This window comes from Apostichopus japonicus, chromosome 8 (genome assembly GCF_037975245.1).
Source record: "Apostichopus japonicus isolate 1M-3 chromosome 8, ASM3797524v1, whole genome shotgun sequence".
NCBI classification, from domain to species: Eukaryota; Metazoa; Echinodermata; class Holothuroidea; order Aspidochirotida; family Stichopodidae; genus Apostichopus; species Apostichopus japonicus.
In genome coordinates, this window is record NC_092568.1 from 41,766,670 (window position 1) to 41,788,244 (window position 21,575).

Consider the following 21,575-nt stretch of genomic DNA (forward strand, 5'->3'; position numbering starts at 1 on the left):
ATACTGAACATGCGACAAAACCAATACCATGGGTTAACACAGTAAATCTCGTAAAAAAAAATACAGTTTTGAAATATTAGTACTCGAAACAAAACTGTTTTTTGTTTATGTTTTGATCCTCTTTGGTCGTTTACTTACTCCTGTTAATTGCAAGAAATTTCCATATGTTCTTATGCACAAATGATGCCCTATTGAAAAAGCGAAGACCGCTATTCGTGACTTGGGTGTAAAATGTAAAAGTTGGCTGCGTGTTTTTAAAACCTTTTGCATCGTGTCAGTTGGTATATATTTCGAAAAGAAAGTGATCCACATATGTCTGTATTTAGTATTAAAATTGTATAGTTTTAACTTAAATCAAGATCCAGCTTGAGGCACTATCGAGTCTAGAGCACAGTGTGGCCGGACTGACTAGCGACCTGCAGGCCGTTCGGGAACCGGGTTTACCAGGGAGTTGTCATGGAACAACTCCCTGGTTTAACTGTGTTAAAGAGGCAACCATCGCCTTTACCAACAAACACCCTTAAAACATGGAACCCGTTTTCTCGTCAACTGGCAAGCAATACTTCAGAAAACATGCCAAAAAATAGCTGAGTCACGGTTCTGACACTGAGACGAAAATATAGCGTTTCTGGAGAAGGAACTCGACGAGCAAAGTGAGCAGGCCTTCGAGTTGCTAAACAAAAATCCATGACCGGAAAAAAATAGAAGGCATCTTCCCTAAACTCATCGACGGAGAGGCGGCAGAGATCAACCACAGGCCAAGAAACCATGAACGCTTTACAAAAAAAAAAAAAAAACACTCTCACACACAACCGTTCACCAAATATTTTTAGAAAGACAGACCATCCTTCTCCTTTACATGCTTTGGGTCTTTCATTTATACATCAATGTTACACATATCATCCCAAACTAATAATGCGTTTCACCTTCTTGCAACTATGCTAGAATACGAGTACGGACCGCATACAAGTCTTCTTCAAGGTAATCACTCACAAAATCACTCCTAGCCCCACAGGCAGGTCACATAAACAATAAACATACGCTCTATAACAGCAAGTAACGACTGAAATTCACTCTGGGATTGGATGTGGTTACTGAACTAGCCAAAATAAATACTCATTTCAAAACTGCAACCATTTGCTAATATTCTTTTCTAAAGTACATGATAATATATGAAGTTTAAGGCGAAGTTTAGCCTAGTAGATAGAAGAACTCAAAAGTCGAATAATGACATAGGCTACTAGCATATTATTCTTCACTTCACCTGGCCCGTCAGTTTAATCCTGGTTTGTTGCAACGTTGTAAACGTCCCAGGCCCGATGACTTGGATTTAACCGAGGTTACTAAAGACTTTTGTTCAAGGAATGAACACAGAAGGATTTTTTTTTTAATTTCTAAATTATGACGACTCCCTGGAAAAATCATTAATGGTGGGAATGGGTGATGGATCACGAAAGAGGGGCAGGCCACGAGCACGATGGATGGATGGTGTCAAGCAGGCGACTGGGTTGACTCTGGATAGACTTCAAGGGGCAACCAGGAGCCGGAAGGATTGGAGGATGAAAGTCATGGTCATCACCAGGGGTCGGACACGACTCGACGGCACAAGGTGACAAGGTGAAATTATGGATGGACAGAAGCACAGATGTAGATTGATAGAGTCATGTGCACCATTATAGTATTGATAGCATACTAACACCCAATATATATTTAAGTGATATGGCCGGTGTGTATCGGTTTATAGCAAAATGAGTGGTGGTTGTGGAATGAAAAAGTGCCCCCTCCGATGTTGTGCTCCCCCCACTTTTTGGAAGCTTCCTACTCCCTGGATACGAAAACAAAGTTTCAGTTTTAGTGTCCCTGCCCCTTTGCAACCCTATAGGCTACACACATGAAAACTATACACTAATGCTTTCTATATATCTTCATTTCAATTGTCATCATTTTCTGTTGATGACCGAACTCAGTTGCCTAGTATGCTGACTTTCAAATGTAACCTTTAAGACCTCAATATTTGTTGAATTAAAATGTGTGTTCTTTTAATACTTTTAATAAACTCCCTTAAAATTAAGTAAATAGTGATTATGATAGTTATATCACCAGGCTCCGTTTTTTGAACACTTATTGATTTTCTTTAAGTACATTAATGAGAATACGTCATTCTTTATCACATGCTTCCCTAGACCCTTTTATTGACTCTGGTCAGGGTTATTCCCACCCTGACACACCCTCTTCTCAGAACTGAATACAGACGTCTTTGTTTTGGTATTGTGAAATTGGATAAAATTGTATAATACGGATTCAGCCTCGGGACACCTTCATGCAAGCAACAAAACATTGCTTTCCATTTTCTCAAAACCTCGTATCCTTACATTATTAAAGATTCAAAATACATTCATTGAACAAGCCGCAGCCATTAACGCTACAGTAGTGTCTGAAGTAGTCCGTGATACAGCCAAGAACCAAATCGTAATTTTAAGAGTAAGACATTGCTAGTAAATTATTACTTATTTAAATTACTGCTAAGAGACGTGCTTTTCGCACTGCTCAATCGGGATGGTCATCCCCTGACACACACAGACGATATTACTTTTTGGTACGTGTTCTTTCATTCTATGTATATAAGTTGGATTGTATATTTGTGTATATTTTCTTATATCTCTTTACTGGAGCCCATGCATGGATGTAACACCAAAAGGCTTCAGTTCTGTCTTTATAACTTTAAATGTCAAGCAATAGATACTGCCAGTCAGTTGATGAATTGATAACTTGAAAGGAATCAACATCCTTATTTTGGATAGTTTTAACTTTAAATGTATTATTAATGTAATATATTATTATTAGTTTAACGTTATAATATCAAACTACTCTGCAACTGGATAAATATAAAGCTGAGATAATTCCTCGGGAACCCATGATGTCATTCAAATACCCTGCTGAAGGAATTTGATCAAACGTTATATTAGTCTTGTTAAAATCTATCAAACCTGATTCATTACGCTGCTTAAATCTTCCTTATTCAACTGCCACATGTTTTTTTTGTAATTTAAATGTAATTTAACACCGATACTAGGATACTAGTTAATCGGGTGTGTACAGTGTTTTGAAACATCGCCCTCTATTCACATATCTACAATACCAAATTTATAAAAAGAGATGATTAAGTGGAAACAACGGCAACATCGATACAAATTGTTCAAACGTATTGATCAAGACTATCAGATCAAGACTACATATCGAAAGATTTGACCATTGCAGTCGACCGCGGCAGCATGCAATGTATCTGGGCTTGTTGAACGTTTTCTGCATATACGCTAATGCGCGGTACTATATATAATGTAGCATAACATACCACTATTACGTAATCACTGTATTTATATGTAACATAAGATAATACACATTGGAAATTTGCAAAGAACTCCAATATTTTGTTTTCCTTTATTAACTACTGTACTCCAACGGCATTTGTCCAGGAAGTGAACCGAAGATTAAACTGGCCGCAGTACGACACGTTCACATTCAACACGTATGTAGGCTATGAATACGATGCGATGTATACTATCGGGCTTATGTTAAACCGTACGGTAGGAATGCTCAACGAAACAAACAACATTAAACGTCTTGATGATTTTACCTTTACCGACAATGAAATGTACCAACTCTTCTTTGATGGTTTAGCAGCCACAGATTTCTTCGGAGCAACGGTAAGTTGTGTTATTCCCCTCACCATTTCCTACAGTTTTACACTTGTTGGTGGTAACTTAAAACAATTTCGATGGATAGGGTTGAATTGTCTTTGATTATCCTCTCATACTAATATACAGGAGTTAAACTAATCATCACTGATAAAGAAAATATGTTAATACAGAAATAAAGTGGACAAAATATAATCAGGAAATGATCTCATGTGGAAAATCAGTCGATCAATCGGTCCACAAGTTGTTAACATTCTCTGTCATTATGAAAATTTTGTGAATATGCATATTTGTTTTTTCTCTTTCAAGGGACATGTTAACTTTCTAAAAGGTGAGAGACTGGGCGGTAGTGACATTTCCCAGTTACGAGGTAAGAACCACTATACCCCAAAATGACTATCCCTGTCCCTGATAAAGTTTACTTACATATGTTCGAGTTCATGTGTATCTCCTGTCAAACGGGATTTTTTTTCACCTCCAGCGGATTGTTCTCTTGGCTGGATTTTACACAATCGGCAATGTTTTATGTTGTCCGATAACGAAACGGCTGATTGGAATCAAGCTGTGACGTCATGTAGGATGAGTGGAGCATGTCTTTCGGATTTATCAACAGAGGGAGAGATTTCTTAGTTGTCAGAGACATGGAAATCAAATGAATCATCATCAAAGTGGTATAAAGCTCTTTTAATATTATTAATTAGATATTTATGGTATGACGTTCGACATAATTAATCAATTAACCGACATCACATAATACGTGACTTCTGTTGGCAGGCATGTTGGTCTTCGTTCAAACAGTACAAAGGCCGATAACCTAGTAGTTCTGGAAAACTCAACATCGCTCTGGACTGGTACAGAGGGCAGCACATCTCACTGTTTCTATGTGGACTTCCATGACAATTGTCTTATCAAGCCTGGGAACTGTCTGCAAGAAAGACCATTTATATGTAAAAGAGCGGCAGGTATACTTACGGAGAGGATATTTTTGATATCATAATTTTTGAAAGAAAAATAGACTGTGTCGGATTGTTCTATCTTTCTATCTTCTTGATCATAATCCTAGAATGAATGCTATTTATTCCATCATTCTAAATGTACGTAAAGTAAGAGTAACCAAGAAATGAAACTCAAGATGATGTTTCATTGAATCAAAAGAGAATACGGATGAGCTAGCTGAGTAATTTACTTTTTTAAAGGAAAAGTCGCCCAGGAAAGAATCTCGGCACGAAACCAAACTACCAAACGACTGATCCGCTCTCAGCCCCAGTCCCCTTGCATCGGGACTGTGACAGTGTGACTGTGTGATCATCGTCGGGTGTGCATCACCATTCCCCTCGAAAGGGAACAGATACCTACACATGATCTTAGCCAAAAGGCCGAGTAATTTACAGCCTGTGCACACAACTTGTTCTGTCTACAAGAGTATAACAGAGACTGAGGAACAACTGTGCAGTACATATATACAGAAAAACAAGAATAATTAAATTACTTTTTTAAAGGAAAAGTCGCCCAGGAAAGAACCTCGGCACGAAACCAAACTACCAAACGACTGATCCGCTCTCAGCCCCAGTCCCCTTGCATCGGGACTGTGACTGTGTGATCATCGTCGGGTGTGCATCACCATTCCCCTCGAAAGGGAACAGATACCTACACATGATCTTAGCCAAAAGGCCGAGTAATTTACAGCCTGTGCACACAACTTGTTCTGTCTACAAGAGTATAACAGAGACTGAGGAACAACTGTGCAGTACATATATACAGAAAAACAAGAATAATTAAAGGTACCACACTTACAATACAACACTGATTAACCTAACAATAGTCTGAAGCGGAGCTGTAACAAAAGACATTTGACTGATCCACAAACTGCATTCCTTCTGAATACATATAATAGAGCTAGGAACTTAACGGTATATATATATATATATATATATACAGTATTAAATAGAATGTGAGACTACACTTTCAACATGTATCACACAACTCTCTTTGTTAGTTAGTTATAACTGGGGTAGCCATAGCAACGCACAGCTCCGATACCGTCTTTTGGAAGAACGATATTATATGGGCAGGTAAGATGTATAGATCTCTAGCATCAAAGTCTAGAACACACCCCTAGCTGTATGGGTGAAGGAATCTATCATTCTACATCGTTAAGGGACGAACAGCTAGAAGTACTGTAGGTCTCAGTAGATCAATAGTTCATCCGAGATTTGTTCATGGTTGGTATCATACCACAATAAGTAATGTACATCCGCTTGAAGAAGAAAACAACCTAAAATGACGTTACGAAGTGCTCGTTTCGCATACTTGCAGTTCTCGTGATTGTTTGTATTTCATGTGAAAGAGTATAAATCAAAGTAGGCCTACAGATGGAGTAAAAAGAAGGAGGATTGAAGGTGATGTAAGAATTTTAGAAAGTGTTTGGTTAAATGTGGATACGACTACGAGCGAGCAGTCGGAAGGGTTTGGGTTCAGTAGGCTAACATTGCTCCTCTTCTATAGTTCAAATCTTAAGGGCCATGATATAACAAGTGCAATGATACGCATGATATAACAAGTGTCACGGTATAGGCCATGATATAGCAGGTCTCATTATAGACCAATCTATCAGCTAATTTAGATGGTGGTTATTATATACCAGTGGCAAACGGCTATTAATGCCTCGGCGGGCTGGTAAAGGGACGAACGATCAATTGTGGTACGACAAATAGATCGAGAATGCAGCTAATAGTCGTACTGTACACCCGCATACAGATCCGATGGCTTCTTGTCATTTAGGTTAACTGTGTACAGAGATAGCTAGAAAAGTTAAACACCAGAAACCATATGCATAGGTTTAGATAAGTACTATAATAATATGTCTGTACAATATTTCATATTTACAATACAATGGTGGTTATTTATTCATTTTCGTTTGTTTTATAGGAGGAATTGTTCCATTGGATCGTTCTGTGACAGCTCCAAAAACAACTGACAGATTGAGAAATCAATACCATACCTTCTACATATATATTACTGACGTCTTTTGCATCAGTTGGAATCCTCGGCATCCTAGTTATCATCATATTGATATTTATATTCTCTCTAAGGATAGGGTAGAGCAATACGTTTCTATTGTCGTTTGCAAACCAAATTCAAAATGCATTTCAAACGGTCGAGTTTCACTCAAATAAGGAGCGTTAAGGGTCACCCTCCCCACCCCCTCTCGTTTCTCCCTCCCCTTCCCCCTCCCCCAAAACAGTAATAATTTCTTCTCCCCCGAAAAGACGGTCACTTTCTGCTCTAGTTGATGAAATGACTAGTTATGACAACAAATTGGACCCGTTTTGTATAATCAAATTAGGCTAAACCTTTAGTTTAGCTTTTAAGTGCTGCATAGAGAAGTAGGTCAAGTATTTATCTTTTGAAAGGTACAGGGATTTTGTGAAGCCAAAAACCTTGTTTTTAAAGAAATTGCTCATGTTGCTACGTAACAAACGGATTTATTGACACAGATCATACCGATACCAATCGGATTGTTGATATTATTTATGTGTTTCTTGCCATTTGTTGTATATTTGTCGTTACATAATTCCTTTCCAATAACTGTTTGTGATCCTGGATGTAGGAAACAAATACATTTCTTCTTGTTCCAAAACTTTTCATTGCAGATCGTCGTTCCGTAAAGTCCATTCAAGCCTTTGATTTCGTCTTCCTGATCGTGCAGTTGTATCCTGATGTACTTATCAGTTATTTGTAACAAACTGCAACTGCGCCCTCACTTTCAGATCAACACCATCTTCTTTTCTGTCACGTATGAAAGGAACGCATTTCGTTTTAGGTGCATTTTAAACTAATTCGTTACACCAAATTGACTATTTTCCATTCTGACCTGTAGGTTCACGGCATTATTGCATCTTTTGGGTTCACCTTAGGAGTTTCTACACTGATAGCCCGGATGTGGCTCTTCTATAAATCCACGTTATGTGCATCGGTAAATCACTTGGTAAACTTTAATAACTTCAAAAACTTTGCGTGTGACACTAAATTACATAACCAGGTTTGTATTGAGTCCGTGCTCGTGTTGTAGCATATTTATCTATACTCGTTCTGTGTACACGAGGCATTTTCAATAATACGATAGGAATTGATACTAAATTACGTCTACGTTCTCGTGGTTAGAACCATTCGCTTTTACTCAGATCAAGGAAAGTCTACTTGTACTATATACTCATGATGTTATACTGGTTATACACTAGGGGTGTAGACGAATCCAGTAGATATGACTCAATGATTGAGTCCACAGATAGGAAAACTGAAGACTTCAGTCCAAATCTCATCTCGAGCACTACTGTCCTATTAAATACCATAGTAAGCCTATACTGTAATATTATACCATGGCACGCCCATTCATGTATTCCGAGTAAAAATTGTAAGTGACATAATAATTATTTCAGCAACGAAAACATTTACTTCTTGCATCTTCCGTGATTATTTTCATTCTTACTTCAATACAGTTTCCATGAAGATGATTTTTTTTTTTAAATTAGTCACCAACTCCACAATTACTCTAAAAAACCATGTGGACCTTGCAACTTGTTACATGTTTAAAATGGAGTGTTTGTGGTTGGTGAATTCTTTTGTATCTTGTTTTGTAACAGGTTGACAACACGTGGATCTTGTACGTCATCATTCTAGTGTTTACATCTGTCGATGTGATTTGTGTGGTCCTGAAAATATTCTCCACTCTGCGTACAAAGAATGATGAGGTTATTAAGATGTGCACGTTCGCTTTATTCACCCTCCAATATTAATGGGCTTACATGAATTCGAGACGCAATATCATACATCATTGGAACTTGGTAACGTAGGCTAAAGTTCAGAGTAATTATTTATGCTAAAGCAGTCTAAAACTTATATAACTTAACCTTCCCTATATACACTGAAAAAATAAACTAGTCAATATTGCCACGGACTAACGTTAAATTAGTCTGTAACGTTAGTTAATGCACACGGACTAGCAAAAATCTTCGTTTCATCGCTGCTTCTTAGTCAGTTTACACTGACTAAGGAAAATATAATCGCAGCTTAGTCGGTGGCGACGGACTAAGGTATTTTAACCCATGGACTAAGAACGATACGGACACCCGATTTACGCCATAATCGTAGCTTAGTCGGTATCGACGGACTAATGTATTTTAACCCAATTCGATTCACTTCAATTTGGAAACCGAGAGGCAACGGCAGCTTGCTGGACTTGGCATAGTTTCATACGATCACTCTAAGCAACTTTCAACCGTAAATCACCCAAGAAGGTCTTTAGAAGAATGTAGGTATTAACTGCCATCATCGGCCTACCTGTTATTCCTTTAACTTGAAGGTAAAATTAAAGTTAATTGTTAGGCCACTGGCACTAGTATTGTATCATGGTTAGTGTAACGCTACCGTTGCCACGCTGGCGTTTCGCAATACACAAGTGCAATGACAGTGAGTAGCCTATAGGCTACTACTGGGTACTGCAGTGCATTCTCAACACTAAAGTGTGCATTCTAAACACCAATTAACAATGTGTTATGTGTTTATTGGGCTAGATTGAACAGTGGCACATAATCTTCTAATTTATTCCCAAACAAATGCTGGAACTATAAGTCTGAATAGTTTATTTGAAGTCTACACTCATTTGGTAAAGATTTCCTGTAATTTCCCATGTGAATCTAAATGGGTAGGCTTGTGATATTGAATAAGCAAGGCTAGACCTTCAAACGTACAGTCACAGTAGGCTGAACAAATTATGTTGGCTAGTCAACGGTATTATATGTTGCGAGCAGTCAGGATGCACGCTTCAGTTCTATTTAACCTTTTCATTTATCATTTTTTAGTATTTAATTTCCGGTCACGCTCAGGAAACAATTGCGACATTCCTTCACGGTCGACTTGTTTACTGTAAGAAGTATTAACCGTTTTTTCTCAGGAAAGCTTGATAGTCTGAAGTTATTATAACATGTGCTTTTAGTATACTGCCAAAAGAGTAAGTTGTTGTATTTGTATTGATATTTTATGTAGAAGTAACGGAAAATTTAGTATGTTTAGTTTGGTCTAATTGCACGTTTTTTTCTGTCCAATGTAGTGCAGGGTTCACTTGCGCGAATTCAAATTATTCTGTTTATGTATATATATGCATCGATTCGTAGATTATGATGTTTTTTTTACATTTATTTGTAATTCAAGCATATCTGTTTAGTAGCAAAGTTTAAAGGTTAAGATTAATTAGTTTTTTCTTTTTCATCCTAGATTGAATGAAACTCATTGACGTAAATAATAGATCAGATGATACAGTTTAACGCAGTTGCTAAAACTCTGGGTATTCTCTAGTCTTCGTCGGTCCATTATATACTTTAGTACTACTAGTAAGACTAAATCAAACGACCGAAAGACAAACTTAGTGTAACAAAGTACTGATTCTCCTCTAGCCTAGGTCTAAACAGGCTTGTTATGTGAGCAAGCAAAATAACAACTAAAAACGATTAGGCCTATAAATAAGTTGGCTCAGTGCATTTCTGTTTCTAAAATTTTATATTTTTAAAGATCATAAAAACAAACAAAGATTTAGCCCATGTTTTTTTATCTCTGTATTATGGGCATTTGATTCTGGTTGCAATGGTGATGACACTCTCGTTCAAATTTTCAGCTTTATACAGTCTGCTTCAAACTTTGGGATTGTTTTTTGAGACTATAGTGGAAGCCAGGCCCGTCGCACCCGCTACGGTAGGTACGGTATTTACCGTACCACTTTTCAGCTAAAAAAAAAAGAGAGAGGGGGAGAAGAAAATAGGTGAGGGAGTTAGAAAATACAGTTCGAATCAATAAAATGCACGAGTCTTCATGACCAAAGCCGACCCTCTGTACCATCATTGTGTCCTATGATGCGATGAGCCCCGGATGAGCCGGCACGAATTATTCAACGAATCTCAAGTTGTAACTGGGGCGATAGGGGCCTACGATTCGAGTCGCACCGAATTTCCCCAAACCCCCGAATTCCCCCCATTCCCTAAGAAGGTGTCAAACCCGGAGATGTTTTACTTAGTTGAGCAGTGTAACAGTAAATACCGTCCGGATAATTAGGGCAACGTACAATGTATAGGGCGTGTCCCCGCGCTGCGCTACACCGGCAACTCAACGCAAAGGAAAGTGCCAGCCAGATTAGTTTCTGGTTCGGCCGCGGATATCATGCCTCCAGAATCAGTGGAGGACTACTTCAGGCGAATATACCTGGAGGAAGTTGACACCATTGTCAACTGCATCCGCGATAGATTTGATCAGGAGGGTTACAAAATCTACTCAAAACTACAGCAGCTACTTCTCAAAACGTGTAACCAACAACATGTTGACGAAGAACTGTTAAAATTCGTATGTGACTTTTACGGCGAGGAACTCCGTAAGGGCGAGCTCAGAGTCCAACTAGAAACCCTTGGGGAAACCATGGAAGCTACGGCCAAACAATCAGAGTGGACTTTGCCAGAGGTTGTTGACCACATGCGAGGGTTGAGTTTCGGTAATCGTGAGCTCCTCTCACAAGTGTGCACGCTTGTCAAACTAATTTTAGTGATGCCTGCGACAAATGCAGTAAGTGAACGCTCATTTAGTGCTATGAGTGTAAAGAGTTACTTAAGGTCTACAATGACCCAGCAACGACTCAACCACCTTATGATCTTACATGTACACAAAGATTATGCGGATCGATTGAATCTAGTTGATGCAGCCAACGAATTTACCAGTGCCAAAGACCATCGACGCTCGGTGTTTGGTACTTTCCATTGATTTGAGTTCGCAGTAGAACGCTGCACACTAACCGATAGCCGGCGCTCCTTTTAACAGCGCCCATGCCCAGGAGCCCATGCTCTTCAGTATAGTAGTCGTTGTGATACCGGGAGCTTATAGGAGCATTAATTCCAGGAAGAAAGAGGGCTAAATTATACGAAAAATGCTCACATTTGCTGACCCTACAACTCTAATCCTCAACCCTAACAAAGGATACAGTAGATCATCCTATACAACTGAATTGCTACAGGCAATCGGGTAATATCCTATATTCTGCGCCCCAACTGCAGAAAGAACAATGCTTGGAATTTGGAAATTGGAAAAAGTACTGCAGTATGGAGAGGATTCCACCCAGGTGTTGGTTGTCACCAACGCCGTAACGAAATAATCATTGTTAACGTTTATTGCATAATTTCAAAAGCCTCACAGAGACTAACCGCACTCGGCGAAATCTTTGCTCACCCACAAAACATTTTTGAGGCCCTAACCTCAAAGGAAGGTAGACTAATTGAGGAATCATTTTAGATAATCGTAACACTCATAAGAACTAGCAAAATTATCAAATTCGGATAAACTGTAACTATTACAGTACAGGCAGTTCTGAACCTTTCATTTATTTTTACTGGCGTAACGACGGTGCGGCCGTCCCGCCACTAAGTTGGAAAAGACCTCCAGCCCGTCGGAATTTCTACCATTCATACCCCTACTATAAGACCCTAGCTAGTAGCTATACCGCCCTGCCCACACTTTGTAAGTTTAAAGTGCTATATGCTCTTCCGGTGCAGCTGTGAAGGACATGGGCGCGAGAAGGTAGAACATCCATGACTAAAGATGGGATTCTTCAGTTCATGTAGTTATAAATGAAAAAATACTGAGTTCGCAGGAGGAAAGTGTACAACATCGTGGCCAAATTTTGCCCCGCAAGTGCCATTTCCAGCCATCTGGGCGGTTAGAAGATTCAAAAATTTTCTTGTACGCTCCGCGCCAACCGATGGTGGCACTCCGCTTAGATAGTAAATCGAACCGGTCAACAAAAATACCGTACCACTTTCAAATACCTTCCGACGGGCCTGGTGGAAGCAAATCTCACATAACTTTGTGGTGACAACTTTATTTAATTTTTTTTTTTCAAATGATGAATACTTTGCTGTTTCTTTTTTCCAGCAGGAATTGAAAAGCCAAATATCTAAGTCAAGGGTGAGGTTTCCTGTGATGTACGACACCAGTGTGGAGGCAACAACAGAAGAGGAGAACTGTGTTATATATGGCTTAAAGACATGTTTTAAGATGATATATTGGTACCCTTCACAGAACAAAAGAGTTTATCCAAGAGTCCAAAAAGCAAAGGAACAAGTACCATAGAGAAAAAAGATGGAAGAGTGAGTTTAACTATTGTACCCAACTGTTTGATGATATTAAAGATACTTTTCATAACCTGTTTTAAAAAAAAAAAACAGTCTAGTATATCATTTACGTGCAAGCTTCATAAGTTTGGTCAAATTTTCACTGATCTGTAGAGCGGGAGTCCAGAGGGTTTGGTTAGCTGGGAAGGTAACCAATTGCCTGGTACATCACAATGTTCACAATGCATTCCTGTATATGAAACCTGACGACTGGCAAACCGACTGTGGTGGGTGTGGCTGGGAGAGCAATTTTAAAGTCACCTAATAGCTAACCTAGATCAGCTTTCATGGTAACCACATCAAAGTAAGAACAATGTGTCAGGTATGGCCCCAAGAGCAACAAATGGCCATCGCCAGTAATTATTGGTGGTGGGGTACCCCTGCCAGTGATCAACAATTGACCCCTCACGGCTGACCTAGGTCAGCTCATGAGGTAACCACTTGAAACCTACTGGAAAATGTTGGTTAGGACTTCAGATACAAGGGATGGGCATTGCCAGTAATTTTTATTGGTGGGGTACCCCTGCCAGTAGACCCCCAATATGCCCATCCCCTCATTGACCTAGGTGAGCTCATGATTTGACCAGTTGAAACCTACAGGAAAATGATAAGTATCACTTCATATGTAAGGATGGGCATTTCCAGTATTTTATATTGGTGGGCCACCACTGCCAGAGTCCGCCCATCCCTTACATATAGAATCCTGTCAATCATTTTCCAGTAGTTTTCAACTGGTTAAATCATGAGCTGACCTAGATCAATGAGGGGATGGGCATTTTGGGGGTCTACTGGCAGGGTTACCCCACCAATATAAATTACTGGAAATGCCCATCCCTTACATATAGAGTCCTGCCAATCATTTTACAGTAGTCTTCAACTGGTTACCTCATGAGCTAATCTAGGTCAATGGGGATGGGCATTTTGGGGGTCTACTGGCAGGGGTACCCCACCAATAAAAATTACTGGCAATGCCCATCAGTTGTATCTGAAGTCCTAACCAACATTTTCCAGTAGGTTTCAAGTGGTTACCTCATGAGCTGACCTAGGTCAGCCTTGAGGGGTCAATTATAGATCACTGGCAGGGGTACCCCACCACCAATAATTACTGGCAATGGCCATTTGTTGCTCTTGGGGCCATACCTGACACATTGTACTTACTTTGATGTGTTACCATGAAAACTAATCTAGGTTAGCTATCAGGTGACTTTAAAATTGCTCTCCCAGCCACACCCACCACAGTCGGTTTGCCAGTCGTCTGGTTTCATATACAGGAATGCACTGTGAACATTGTGATGTACCAGGCAATTGGTTACCTTCCCAGCTAACCAAACCCTCTGGGCTCCCGGTCTATTGGGATCATTATTAACATGATTAACATAATTATTAAGCTTTGAAAAATAACTTGGTGTTATGCTGTGCAAAGCTAATAATTATTTGGTAAAGCTGCTATTCCTGGCTTATAATTTGAGGGACCTAGATTTAAATGTATACCTCCCAATATGTTATAAAATTTTAATGTAAATGTATGTTTATGATAATGTGAGTTATCATGTGCTATATCTGTATCTGTGCTTACACGTATATCATATTTTCTGTTCACAGGTCAATAATGGTGCAGATTTTGGCTTCCTGAAGACAAGTGGGAGGCCATTTGTAGTTAAGAGAAACACTCTTTGTTCGTGAAGACTTAACTGGTGTCGATTTGGGGTACCACTTTAAAACGAAAGTCATGAGGAACCCTTGCCCAAGATTCAACTTTGCATTATTGTGCAGTGCTATACTTTTGCGATTCATGTTTGATCCATTAACTTGTCTTAACTTTGTTGGAATAAAATCAGATTTTCAGATTTTTGTTTACAGTGATGTCTTCTCTATCTGTCCAAAGTCAGCCTTTGTAGACATCAGAAGTTTTATCAGAAATAAATACTGCCAACGTACACATTATTTGTGTTTCTTCTGCTCTCTTTTCTTTCAGTGATTCTAGTCAGTGAAACTAGTCGGGTTTAATTCTTTCAGTGATTCTAGTCAGTGCAACTAGTCAGTCGATACCGACTAAGAAAGGTTAGTCGGGAGAGGCACCATCCTGACTAATGTAAAACCTGCTATAAACTAGTCGGTGGCTCATATAAATTAGTCGGTAAAGACCGACTGATGTCACCAACTAATGTAACTGACTAATATACATTTACCGACTAAGAAATTGTTGATCGACAAAGCTGACGGACTAAGATGACAGACTAAGAAATCCAACTGACTAAGGAATAAATTAGTCGGTATAGCAACTGACTAAGGCTATGTTAGTCGGGAGAGGCACCAGATGGACTAACGTTATGTTAGTCGGTGAACCAATTTAAGTTTTGTGTGTACGAGACTATCGTACTTTTAATATTTGGCTACGTAACATCTCAATCATATTTTCGTTGTGCGTTTAATTTCATATTATTTTTGTAAAAATCCTATATATGGTATCACTTGGGTTTTCGTGTTTATAAAATTGATCAATAGAATCTGTGTTATTTTGTAACACTAGATAGATGGAGAGACCCCAAAACACGTGACCGAATATTACTTCAAGAGGTGCTTTTCGGGAGATTCCATCAACCGTTTGGCGATAAAACCATATTACTTCTTATTGGTTCTTTCTTATCATACGAAATAGGACAGGTGGAAACTATCTCTTTAATCTATAATAGTTAACTTCTGAAGAAAATGTAAATTATTATGAGAAAAAAATAGAAGACGAACGACAAGGCAGTGGTGAGGAAGGGAAAGAGGAAGGTGACGAAGAAGGGAGAGGAATGGGAAGAGGAAGGGCGATTTCATTGCGAGTTTAGAAGACACAAACACCAATATATTATATGTCATATTATATAAAATATTATATTTGCCTAAGAGAAAGAAAATAAAGATATTCGGCGAGATAGCATTCTTTATTCAACTGTAACATTATAAAGGACTCCGACCTACATCTCCCCATTTTCTGTTTACTTTTATCTGGTCTCTGAAGGTCCATGTGAACTCAACTGGAGAGAATAAGCAGATCGTCATCTGCGTATATCACATCATTTTATTTGGTGTGTGTGGTCTCATCTTGACATTCCGACTCAAGAACACTACCACTGAGACCTTTATATTCACATCCTCCCTGATCAGGCGCGGCGGAACGGAAAAAATTATTGGGGGGGCTAATGTGTGGAGACTATCTAAGCGGAGCGCCACCATTGGTTGGCGCGGAGCGTACAAGAAAATTTTGGGTTTTTCAAACCCCCAGATGGCCGGAAACGGCACTTTCCGAGTGTTTTATGCTGCGAATACCTAGCCCTAAAATATGGGTCTCAAGCCTGCAATTTCTCAGATTGCACGTAGAAGTCTCTAAAAACATTGTAATTTGTATATTCGATGGTTTTTTTTAAGAGAGTAGCTATTACTCGTAGTGTACTCGCAAAGATGTTTTTGAGTGTAGTAAGGGCAGTGGCGGAGCTAGAGTATTGGTCAGGGAGGGCAAGAATGGTCTGTAGGGGCGCTTTCGACACTATCTAAGCGGAGCGCCACCACAGGTTGGCGCGGAGCGTACAGAAAATTTTTGAGTAAAGATACTCCCTAGATTGCAGGAAATGACCCTTTCCGGGGCCTTGCTAATTTGCAGATAAACGGAGAATAAATAGGTGTCGTCGCCATTTTGTCGGAAAATTACACCAACAGAATATGACAAATGTCAATAGGTATATGAGAGCGCAATAAAATAGTCAAAAATCGCGAATAAGTAAAAAGTAGTGAAAAGCTGAAAAGGGCGCCAGCAGTCCATTTGAGTCCGTCAGGGGGGGGGGGGGGCATCCGCCCCTGACTGTATATATGGACGCTCCGCCACTAAGTAAGGGGATATTGGAGAACTGGCTGAAATGAGGCAAGTCATTGGCCTAAGACGAAGTTGTGTTACGCTTACCGGTACTCACACTCACTGCTTCCACTTTTCACGGGGCGTGAAGACGCGGTTGGGGTGACAATGTGGTCTATAGCCAGGGGACGGGCCGAGGGTGCCCCAGCAATTACTAAAATTATTACACCTATAGAGTATACGTGTGCATCGGACAGATCGACAAGTATGCATTGAAAAATGGGCAGATGCACGTTTCGGAGCCTTGGTAAATATTGGGGGGCTTATCATGCATTTGCCCCCTCAACTTTTTTATTGGGGGGGGGCTGAGCCCCCCAAGCCCCCCCGGTTCCGCCGCCACTGGCCCTGATTATCTCCTGCACCACATTTACCATCCTGATCCTGTATTTACCAAAGGTCAGTGACACCACTAAATGTATATTGATCTAGATTAGTAGGAACTTATTTACTGGTCTAATTATAATAATAGTAATAATTAACGCCAACGACACTGTACCATGTATGACTGACCCTTTACCTCATTCCAATGTTTACAGTAAGTAATGTAAAGAGATAACATAATATGGTTGTTTGGCAAACTACTCATGCTTTAGTCAAATGCACATAACTTTGTTAGGTTTTCCACATCCTTTCAATATGTTGAAGCTAATACACCACAGGATAGAATGCATGGATAACTATCATTACTTTTTGCAGATACTCCATCTCATAAAAGGGCAGATCAATGATGAATCCGAGTCAGACGAAAACAACGGCCGCCCTTAAGTTCACATATGACATTGGTAAGCCAGAGAAGGATTCAATAGTTCGGACGGGTATCTCTGAATCTTACATTAGCAACATATTTAGACAAAGGGAACTGATGGCAATTATGAAGTGGGTTTTTGGGGTAGGACGGGGGGGGGGGGGTCCCGATACACAGGAGGGTAAGGGGTTCAATACATACTCAATTAAACCGTCTGTTTAACTAAGACAAACATTATAGGAATCCATTACGGTTGCTTGATATTAAATTTTAATTAAGCTGTGCACAGTTTAATTAAGAGTTATCATCGATCAATTAAATCCCTCTCCATCATTGGTATGAGTACAAGGATTTACGACTCATCTTAAAAATTAGCATTAGGTTAGCTTTAAGAAACGTCTACATACAAATACTACATTATTTACGTCCTAAGTCTCGTTTTGTAAAACTCTTTTCATTCATACATGAATGTTATCACACGTTTGAATTTTTATTTCCAGAGCGTGCAAGTGGTCCTTAACAAATCGAAAGGCATAAACATCTTGTTACGTTGGAATGCGAGAGGTCTCGATAACTAATTTTAACGAGACACAAGCCTGGGTTCGTTTCCGTAAGGAACACAGACAAATTGATGAGTCTAGAGATTTTAAATGAAACGTAAACTATATTGAACAATGGATTTCGAACCAACAACAACAAGTGGTAATTACAAATATATAGAAAATTACTCACAAACTTAACAAGATAGGATACACTTTAAAACACGATGGTCTCTTCCAACGGCGATATCCCTCAGCGGCCACGACCTTGATGACGACGATTCTTGGTCCGTTGTACCGCGAAATTCACTGGTCCTCGACGAAGTTTCTCGCGATCCCAGAAACAGCAGTCACCTTCTTTCCGGCGATGCTCCAAAATAGAAGACGGACTTCCAGCCACAATAGAGTGAAGCACAAGTCGAACTTCTCGCCGACTAAATATTATTACCAGAGTCAGTCCAAAATCAGCTTTATAGCCACCAACTCCTGGCGTAACGAACTTCCTCAACGGAGACAGAAATTCTTCACCTTCTCCGAAATAAAGACTGGAAAACTGTATTTTCACAGCAAAGTCCTCTTCAAACTTCTGAATGGAAGTGTAGAATCAATCTTGGTATCGATATCTCAATCCTTCAGAAACTACTGGTAGTTGAGCACTGACGATATATAGTAGAATGGTATAATAAGTGTCGTCGCTTGTATTCGTTCAGAAACTGAGAAACTCTCCGATCTGGGCGGGCTTTTATACGATTCGCCATGTCAAGAATCATCTAGATCTTTCTCGATTCACCTGACCCAGTTTCTCTATTCTTGGAAGTCCTTTGCATATCTCGCGTACGTTCCAGAGAATCCACGAAAATGTGTGCACACCGCAACGGGACTTCACGTAAACCGACGTTAACCCGAGACCAGCGCGTCATCATAAGGAATATACCAGAACAATCGTGTATTATAACATTGTGACACGGTAAACCGACCTAATTTCTCAAATACTGATTTATCACGTAGGCAATTTCAATTACTCTCCACATTATAACATTAGGTTTCTCACTAGCAGTGACTAGCGTTAGGCTACAATGGGCCCTCGTAACACCCTCCCCTGTAATGAAAACTTTCTTATCTCTTACATTCTGCTATATCTTATCACATACTATACCAAAAAATATGAACTTTGTTACACTTGAACAAATTTTCGTTAAACATTCATCAAACAACTTTTAAGTTATGCATAATAAATAATTCTGAGTGTTCTTTATACACATGCATAGTGACATTATCTTTGTCTTGTCATATATACAATAAATTTATGTGAATCTGGACAAAGCATCTGCCATCACATTGTCTTTTCCTTTTATGTGTCTCACATCAAGATTGTACTCTTGTAAAGTTAAACTCCATCTCATTAATCTTTGATTCTTATTCTTCATTCTATGTATGAAAGTGAGAGGATTATGATCAGTGAACACAAGCACAGGGTAGACAGTAGTATGCAAATATACATCGAAAAGGTGCAGTGATAACAAGAGTGCAAGACATTCCTTTTCAATAGTTGAATAATTTCTCTGGTGCTTATCAAACTTCTTTGAATAATAGCATATTGGGTGGTCAACTTGATCTTCGCCCTCTTGCAATACAGCACTGCCACATTCTATGTCACTAGCATCGACAGCCAATTTGAATTGCTTATGAAAGTTGGGTGCGGCAAGTATTGGTGAACCCATGAGGATCGACTTAATCTTGTGGAAGGCACGTTCACATTCAGCCGTCCAACGGAATGTAACATTCTTCTTCAATAAGTCCGTTAGTGGACTAGCAATGTCCGAGAAGTTCGGACAGAACTTCCTATAATATCCGACCATACCCAAGAATCTCATACGAGCCTTCCCGTTTGTAGGTGCTGGATATTGCTCTATTGCCTCCACTTTGGCCTTCAGTGGTTTGACTTGACCTTGACCTACGACATGTCCTAAGTAAGTCACTGAGGCATGGCAAAACTCACTCTTAGTCAAATTAACAGTCAACTTCGCCTCAGACAGTTTCTGAAACAACTGTCGAAGTTGACTCATGTGTTGCTCCCATGTTTGACTGTATACAATCAAGTCATCGACATAGGCTTCACAACCATCTATTTCCATTACAATTTGATTAACCATCCTTTGAAATGTTGCAGGAGCATTCTTTAATCCGAAAGGCATAACTTTGCATTGATATAAGCCAAATGGCGTACAAAATGCAGTGATCTCTTTAGCATTCAGAAGGTCGAATTTACTCACAAATTTAGCGTTTCCAATTTTGTCAATGCAATCATCAATTCTAGGTATGGGATATGAGTCAGTCTTTGATTTTTCATTGACTGCTCTCATATCCGCCACAAGTCTATATGTACCATCTGGTTTCGGTATCAGAATACATGGTGAACTCCATTCACTACTACTTGGCTCTATTATATCATTATCTAACATATAATTTATCTCTTTCTTGAGATGTTTCATTTTCAATGGATTCACACGGTACGGATGTTGTTTGATGGGCGTGGTGTCACCAACATCAATGTCATGAAACGCAGCGTTTGTTCTCGATGGTGTGTCGGGAGAGATATTCTGATAATATTTTACCAATTCTGTCATTTCAATTTGCTGCGTGCCAGATAAGTGGGAAAACTTTTGCTCCAAATTTCCAAGCACATCAGAGTTTTGTAGTTTTATACTATACTCTTTGTTTTTAATTCCGGCATTTGTGTCACTCGTCACATCAGGTTCAACATCCGTACCTTGGGTGACATCGGCATGCGTGGAAGAGCAGATAGGCTTTGGCACACTATCATCGTTTCTCTCTATGTACTTCTTTAACATATTAATATGACACAACTGTCTACTCTTACGCCTACTTGGTGTCTTGACCACATAATCTACGTCACCCATCTTCGACTCAACTTCATATGGGCCAAAATATCTAGCTTGTAATGGTTGGCCTTGAATTGGAAATAATACCAAAACTTTATCTCCTGGTTGGAACACTCTATTCTTTGCATTTTTGTCATACCATTGTTTCATTTTGGCTTGACCTTGTTCCAAATTTTGTCTGGCTATTTCGTTTGCCCTATTAAGCCTATGCTTAAAGTTTGATACATAGTCCAACAAATTAGTGGTAGATGTTTCACTGAGCCACTTTTCCTTTAGGCGCTTTAACGGACCTCGAACTGTATGTCCGAACACTAGCTCAAATGGGCTAAATCCCAGCGTTTCTTGCACTGCTTCTCTAGCAGCAAACAACAACAAGTGCACACCCTCATCCCAGTCTTTCTGGAATTCAAGGCAGTACGTCCTGATCATATTTTTTAGGGTTTGGTGGAATCTCTCTAGAGCACCCTGTGATTCCGGATGATACGCACTTGAAAGGTGCTGGTCTATCCCTAATTGATACATAACCTGCTGAAACAATCCGGAGGTGAAATTAGATCCTTGATCAGACTGAATACTTTTTGGAAGGCCAACCAGA

General features: G+C 39.5%; 1 long non-coding RNA gene across 1 annotated transcript; it reads left to right on the forward strand.

The window, feature by feature from the left end:
- The first annotated feature begins 9,135 nt into the window (after positions 1-9,135).
- Positions 9,136-15,209, forward strand: LOC139972070 (uncharacterized). Its single transcript, XR_011794577.1, has 3 exons — positions 9,136-12,874; positions 14,501-14,899; positions 14,941-15,209. It is a non-coding gene; the product is annotated as an uncharacterized lncRNA (long non-coding RNA).
- The last annotated feature ends 6,366 nt before the right edge of the window (positions 15,210-21,575 follow it).